This window comes from Periplaneta americana, chromosome 10 (genome assembly GCF_040183065.1).
Source record: "Periplaneta americana isolate PAMFEO1 chromosome 10, P.americana_PAMFEO1_priV1, whole genome shotgun sequence".
NCBI lineage: Eukaryota > Metazoa > Arthropoda > Insecta > Blattodea > Blattidae > Periplaneta > Periplaneta americana.
The window spans coordinates 136,340,617-136,349,007 of record NC_091126.1 but is presented as its reverse complement, the minus strand read 5'-3'; positions in this window follow the sequence as shown (position 1 = coordinate 136,349,007).

The window sequence follows — 8,391 nt, the reverse complement described above, 5'->3', positions numbered from 1 at the left end:
TGCGTTGCCGCGTACGGACATTCGTAGACGTCGCTTGTGAAAATAATACGTTCGCTTGGACAAGCTCTTCGTGACAGGGTCTCTACATGTAATTAGGTTGAATGTAATTACTTTTTTGAATACATTTCTGCGGTAAGTGGTTAGCATTTTATGAGTATTAATAGCGTCCCAAGTGATTCATATTCGTTACGGTCTTCAAAGAATGAGCCTTTCGAAGCACCAAGATTATTAACTGTAAACAGTGTCCATTTAAAAACAAAAACATCTGATAGAAGTAATGATGAAGCGAGAGCCGAGATTGCCGTTTGTATTGTTCTAGTGTGTTTAGTTTCTGGCTTTTTGGTTGGATGTGTGGAACTTCCATGTCTGTGTTGACGTCTCTGTAGGTGTGGTTAGCATTTGTGATGTGTTCTACATATGTGGAAGTGTTTTGTAATTTTGTTATGGCTGTGATGTGTTCTTTGTAACGTGTTTTAAATGACCTGCATGTCTGTCCTATGTAGAAGTTATTGCAGGTGTTACATTTAAATTTGTATACGCCTGTGTGGTTATATTCGTTTGTTTGTGTTGTTTGTGTGTTGAGATGTTTTGTAGAGTTTTATTTGTTCTGTATGCGATGTTGTAATTTAATTTCTTGAATGAGGTTGCAATCTTGTGTGTATACACAACACATCCAACCACCCAACACAACACAAACAAGCTGCATTCCGAACAATGGTACACTGACTGCTCAACATACCAATGAACCAACAAGATTACAAAGAAGAGTAAAACACAACAAAATACATAGCACAAGAAAACGGATATAACCCCAACATAATAGACAACATAATACGAAAGACAAAACATAATCACAAAAATCATAAGAATACAACTCAAACGCAAGAACACAAAAAAATACATCACACTAATATACGAAAACAAAAACAAACACAAGATTGCAACCTCATTCAAGAAATTAAATTACAACATCGCATACAGTACAAATAATACTCTACAAAAACATCTAAACAAACAAACAAACAAATATTACTAAACAGGCCTATACAAACTCAAATGTAACACCTGCAATAACTTCTACATAAGACAGACAGGCAGATCATTTCAAATACGTTTCAAAGAACACATCACAGCCATAACAAAATTACAAAACACTTCCACATATGCAGGATACATCACAAATGCTAACCTCACCTACATAGACATCAACACAGACATGGAAATTCTACACATCCAACCAAAAAACCAGAAACTTAACACACTAGAACAATAGGAAATATACAGACACACAAAAACGCATCCAAATCAAATTCTCAACATACAACTCAATTTCAGAACACAAACTCTTTGACTCCACATTACACTACAGAAACACACCCCACAGGAAACAAAACAAAAAGCGCCAAGACCAGCAACAACCAGTTCTGAAGAAAGTCAATAACAGACCGAAACATATTAACCAGGTACATTAATATTTAACACGAGAAAGATTTTTTTTTTTATTTTAGTAGGTTATTTTACGACGCTTTATCAACATCTCTGATTATTTAGCGTCTGAATGATATGAAGGTGATAATGCCGGTGAAATGAATCCAGGGTCCAACACCGAAAGTTACCCAGCATTTGCTCATATTGGGTTGAGGGAAAACCCCGGAAATAAACCTCAGCCAGGTAACTTTCCCCGACCGGGAATCGAACCCGGGCCGCCTGGTATCGCGCTAACCGTTACTCCACAGGTGTGGACACGAGAAAGACATACCATATTTCGATGTATTCTCTTTTTTTAATTCTAGCTACACTCTCTCCATCAGCTTCTGAAATTCACCTTAAATACAGTACTTAAATTTATCTACCATTTTAATTATTTCATGATGAATCTCAAGCTTCTCATCTTTCACCTTCAGGTTTAGGTACTATAAAATAGAGATGTAGAAGTAAAGAACTTAATGAAGAAAGGGATGAAAGAAAGTGAAAAGTAAATTAAGGAAGTATATTAGAATTGAAAGGAAGGAAATGGCAGGAAAATAGGAAACAGATGAAAATGAAAGAAAGACAATATTATAGGAAAGTGGGAAAAAGGAACGAGGAAAAGATTAAGCGAAAACGAAAGAATAGAACAAGAAAGTAAAGAGAAATTATAAATAGAAAGAGGAAAGGCTGTCGAAAAAAGGATAGAATAATAAAGATGGAAAAGAAGAAAAGGATACAGGATACATAAAGAAGGAAAGGAAGAAAAGGGTAATAAATAAGGGAAGGAAAAAGAAAAGGATAGAGTAGGAAAATAAAAAGAAATCAAAATAACAAAGGAAAGAAAGAAGAAAAGACGATAAAAAAGAAAATAAGAAGGAAATGAAAAACAAAGGTCGAAAGGAAGAATAAAGAAGGAAAGAAATAAGAAAATGAAAAAGAACGAAAGAATGAAGAAGGAAAGGAGGAAAGAACATAAAGGAGAGAAATAAGGAGAAAATGAATATGAAAATGAAAAAAGGAAAGAAAGAGAGAAAGTATAAATGAAAACAGAAAAAAGAATGAAAGGATAAATTAAAAACGAAGAAAAGAGTATTATTATTATTATTATTATTATTATTATTATTATTATTATTATTATTATTATTATTATTATTATTATTATTATTATTATTATTATTAATAAGCAAGAGTTGTAAGAATGAGTGATGTTAATCTTATTCGGGCCTGGCACGCGTTGTCCTGATTGATCGCGGCGCTTTGTGCCGATGCAAGATCACCTTTCACGCCTCCCGGCGCGCGTCGCTTCCTGTCATATATATTTCTCGCCTTCCGGCCTGGCCGCTGCGAGTGCATCCGGCAAGCCGTCGTTTACAGACTACAGGTCAGCAGTTTTCCACGATCCGTCTCCCTTCTCTCGCAGCCATATCCCTTTTTTCATCAACTTCTTCCTCTTCCTATTCTTCTACTTTCATGGCCGGCGACACCGTCCTCCAGGAGGACACCATTATGTTAAAGGTAATTTCCTTCCGGATAATGTCGCATGCCTAGCCGACATTCTTTGAGGCAAAGATTTTGTCTCCCTTCACCCTCGCCAATTTCAGGAATAATTTTTTTCTCGACCCCTTTACAATGAAATGGGATACACGTGCTTGCTGACGTGTCACAACATTCTATACGCCATAGCAGAACCTAGCCGTAACAGCCTCATCTCACGCAGTAATCTTCCAGTTCCTACCTATTCCTACGTCCACTGGACCAAGTTTATAAACATTGTTTTTGTAAGAAATTATACTCATTTGAGCACAGAACAAATTCGTCATGAAAAGTACTTTGTTTTTCTACGAAATTTCTCGTTACAAGCAACTCACTTAAGGGAACCGGGCAGTGAGTAGGGGTCAAAAATTCGCATTTCTGTTTTGTTCAAAAAAGTACAAAACTTGCTCTTTAAAACAATATAGAGATTGTGGGAGTATCTCTGCAGTTAAGTCCTTTAAATGGCCTCTTTGACTTTAGCGGTACATGTAATTCATACATACTTTTTTTTTAATGCAGTTTTCCGTAAGTGGATACTTTTCAAACTTGAGTCCATTTTTCTCTGAAACTACTGAATCAATTTACATGAAACATTTTCAGTGTTTTCTGCAGCCTGTGTCCTATAAAATAGACCTACTTGTTTATGAATATCATACACATATACGAGGAAAAATTATATATACATTGCAAAAATGGCAAAAATTGTCAATCAAAGTTCAATTTTTTTGTTTCACTAAGGGTGAAATATTTAACTGAATTTTGCTTTAGAATTTACTATATATATTACATGATAACTTAAAAAAATACAAGGCATGTGAGTGAAGATTGTAGCAAGTTATATGCACTTGAAGAATGAGATACATATAGGAAAATGGGAAGAAATTTTCAGTTAGGGCCTTCCTTTTGAACTTAGATACCACTGAATTCAGAATGATTGATTGTATAACCATGAAAATATTTATTCCACTCTGAACACTAAAAGCCTAGAAATAATGAACTAAACTTTTGTACTGAAATTCTTTAATCGTACAGGTATCACTATCCAGTCCCCTTAAGAAATAATGTCCATTTATTTGTAAAGCATGCGTGAGATCTTCCTTATAACATGTAAATTATGGGACAGAAAGACAGGCCTAATAAATCTGACGTTATTGATCAATTTAGTAAGGGTTAAATGAGTAAACATGTGGTTAGTGACATGTAGCCTCACTAAGAGACATAACTGATTTGTCTTCGACTGCTCAAAGAAAACCATTATTTGTGAAAGAGTAAATCATGACAACTGGATTATATAACCTTGAAGCTAGTGTGTTTATGAAATGATAAATTGCAATGTAGTTATTCCGACGTTGACAAATTATTAGACTAAAACGTTTTTCTTGGAAACATAATATAATTTTTCATATTAACTATCAGTATAACTCACAGAGTCTATATTGTTGTAAATATGATTGTTTACATCGTCTGGTATATTTTTCCAATGGTTAAGTATATTTTTTTTCTGGATATGTTGGTGCTACCAGTGTTTTAATTATATACTGCAGAAAGTCTGTTCTCCCGTGGCCTGCAAGAAGACCGGACATGAACGAAATTGAAAATCTGTGATCTATACTGAAGAAGAAAGTGAACAAAAAGAGGCTTACAACAAATCATGGAATCATTTAAGCACTGTCTGATATCTGGCTAAATGTTTCTGATATTCAAAGAAAGTGTCAAACTTTGGTTTCCAGCATCCCTGATAAAATCAACGTGTTAACAAAGAATAAGGGAATGTTCACAAAATATTACTAACATCGAGACTCCATTTTCTGTTGATTATATCTGTGCAAAATACATTTTTGTTTATTATTTCTACCGATAAATACAGCTTCGTTGCTCATATAATTAATTTAGTCCAATAATTTGTCCACGTCTGTAAGTTGTTCATATTCTTCGTTTTAGAAACGACTACTTTAAATTTCCTAAGCGTATACTATCATAGACAATGAATAATTAAACGATAAATGCTCTCAGGGCATTTAATAAACTGCTTCGACAATTTTTTTAATTCAGTGAAAGCTTTGAAAGACTTATCTCTCGTTGGCTGATATACAAGATATTTTAAAATCTCAATGCGTTTTGCGATTTGAGATATTATTGTCCTTTAACTATCTGTAACTCTTTTTACTTCTACAAGATTGTGTTGAACGATTAAATAAATAAATGAATGAATGAATAAATAACTATGTAAATAAATGAATGAATAAATAACTATGTAAATAAATGAATAAATAGTTAGATAATGAAAAAAATAAATAAAAGTAACTAAATAACTAAATAAGTAAATAAATATATAAACCGAAATATAACGGCCAATGAATGAAAGAATGAATAAATGAATAAATAAATATATATATATATGTATATATAAACAAATAAAACTCGATAGTGCTTAAAAAGGAAATAGATTAGCGGCATGTAGCTTCACAGCCGGTGACAGGGTTCAGTAGAGTTTGGTTAGGAGAAAAAGTAGTGACAAGTATTACCACTAACAGTAGTAAGGTTGGGTAGGGTTTGATATGGAAAGAGTTACTGGCACGTAGCCCAAGTGATAAGGTTAAAAATAGTTCGGTTCAATTCAATTCAATTTATTAACCCATTAAACATACAGTTAAAGATTCGTCACAAATATTGAAGGGTGGAAAAGAAAAACATACATTTGAAAATATCCATATAATTACTGAAAACAGTAAAGCTTAATTAGGATGAAAACACAAAACAATTTGAAACTCAAAAAATAAGGAAAACACTTCACTCCTAATGTATTATTTGCAAGTAAATGTAAATAACTATATTTATTAAAACAATGTCATATGAATTTAAGTTAAGAAATCTATCTACAGAGTAGAAAGGAATATTTAAAAGCCTATTATAAATTCTAGTTTCGAAATTATTGGTTGGTAACTTATAATATTGACTGGGAAGTTTGTTCTCTAATTTCATTTTGTACTAGTTGTATGTAATCTACAGTATGGAATATTAATTTGTTCACCATTTCTAATTTCATGATCATGTATATTGGCTACTAATGAGTAATTGCCTGTATTACGTCGTATGTAAAGGACTAGGTCGTATAAGTTACATATAAATTTATGACGGTTAATATCTGTGATTGTTTGAAAAGTGGTCGACAATGTTCAAGACAGTTTGGTGTGTGGAAAAGCTTGGGGCTTCTACCGCGTTGCCTTGGTATTGGTGGCTGACGTTTCGACCGCTGTGTTGTGGTCATCTTCAGAGCAGTTGGATAAGGAAATAGTCTGCGAGCTCGTATATGTATAGGGGAGAGTCGGGTGGTATCGGACATCGGGTAATATCGGACAGTGAGTTTCTTTCATCTACCACACGATGATAGTACCTGATTGACATGGTTACGTTTCTGTGATGTCGCATAGAGAAACGTAACCATGTCATTCAGGTACTACCATATGGTGGTAGATGAAAGAAACGCACTGTCCGATGCTACCCGATGTCCGATACTACCCGACTCTCCCCTAGTAGTCTCGATGGGGGGAGTACTTTCGGTGATAGGTCGTAGGTTATCCTTCTGGTATCTGATTGTTCCTTCGTTGTCCAATCCAGTTGAGTTCTGTAAGGAGGGGAGTATTCATATTAAATACTGGCCCTCATAAGGTCCGAAAGAATGACCTTGATACCCTGCCCGATGTCCGGATGAAGGGGGGGCCGCGTACACGTGGAGACCTGGTTTCTCGTTCCTAAGTATGATTGACATAGAATTCTAATGGCTTTCTTTTGCAAAATCAAGACACTCCCAATTTTACTACCATTTCCCGAGACAATTAACCCTTCAGTACTCGCGTGGATTACAATAGTAATCCACTGATATTTAATCCTCTATTACGTCACTGCCTGCAGCATGCGTAGTTGAGCGTCAATGCAATTTATCGTCACAGTCTAAGTGAGGCATTACTGGTGTTTAGACGTATTTGTCGCAACCCTTTGGAAAGTTATACGAGGTTTTATAAAGTGATGCACAATTTTTCCGAGTGGATTACCATTGTAATCCACGCGAGTACTGACGTCAGTTTTTTGTTCAGGTAAGTGAAATAGTTTTTAATATGGTTATAAGTGATGCAATGCAGTAAGTTTATGAAAAAATGTATGGCATTGTTCCATCCTCTTCGCAGTTTGCTCCAATGGGTACGGAAACTACAAACAACATTTGCAAATGGCTGGATGAAGATATGGATGATGGCATTGAAAATGAAAGTGATGATGAAAGCAACAGGGGAGATCTTTAGAATGAAGTTCACGATTCTAATTCAGAACAAGACGATGATGATGATGATGATGATGATGATGATGATGATGATGATGATGGTGATGATGAAAGACTAATGTCTATAAATGATGGAAACTGCTATACGGATAGAAAAAAGACTACAATTTGGCAGGAAGAACCAGTAGCTCAACGAGGGAGAAGACGAGCACAAAATATAGTGATTCATTTATCGAGCCCTAAAAGGGCTGCAAGAATTGCGCGGACCCACACAGAGAGTTTTGACTGCTTTATTGATCAGACAATAATCAATGTAATTGTAAGGGTACTAATATTTGTATTGAAAAAGTGAAGTGTAATTACGGACGTGACAGAGATTGCAAATTAACAAATGACGTAGAAATTGAGGCACTCTTGGTTATTTTGTATTTTGCTGGCACCTTGAAATCGGGAAGACTGAACGTAAGAGAACTATGGGATAAAAATGGCACAGGAATAGAGTCAATTTACCTGACAATGACCTACAATAGATTCTAATTTTTGTTACGATGTCTACTCTTTGATAACATTTATGACAAAAGGAAAGGAAAGAAATTTATGAATTGGCTGCTATACGTGAAGTATTAGAGTTATTTGTTCACAAAAGTGCTATAGTCCAAGCGAATATGTAACTATAGACGAGCAGTTGGTTGCATTCAGAGGACGATGTCCCATGAAGAGTATATACCTACTAAACCAACAAAATGTTGGATCAAAATTTTTGCTAAGGTGGATGTGAAAACATATTACACTCATAACTTGGAAATTTATGCTGGTATTCAACCAGACTGTCCATTTCACCGAAGTAACAGTGCACATGCAGTGGTGAAGAGGCTGGTTCATCCCATCAAAGGAACAGGAAGAAATGTGACCACCGATAACTGTTTCATGAGCATACCTCTGTGTTTAGATCTTCTAGAAAATGACAAAATTACACTTGTAGGAACATAGACAGAAAACAAAAGAGAAATCCCTCCACATTTCACAACTACTAAGACAGGCAAGTTAACAGTGCGTTGTTTGGATTCAATGAACGCTGCACAATTATTTCGTATGTACCAAAGAAAAAAAAC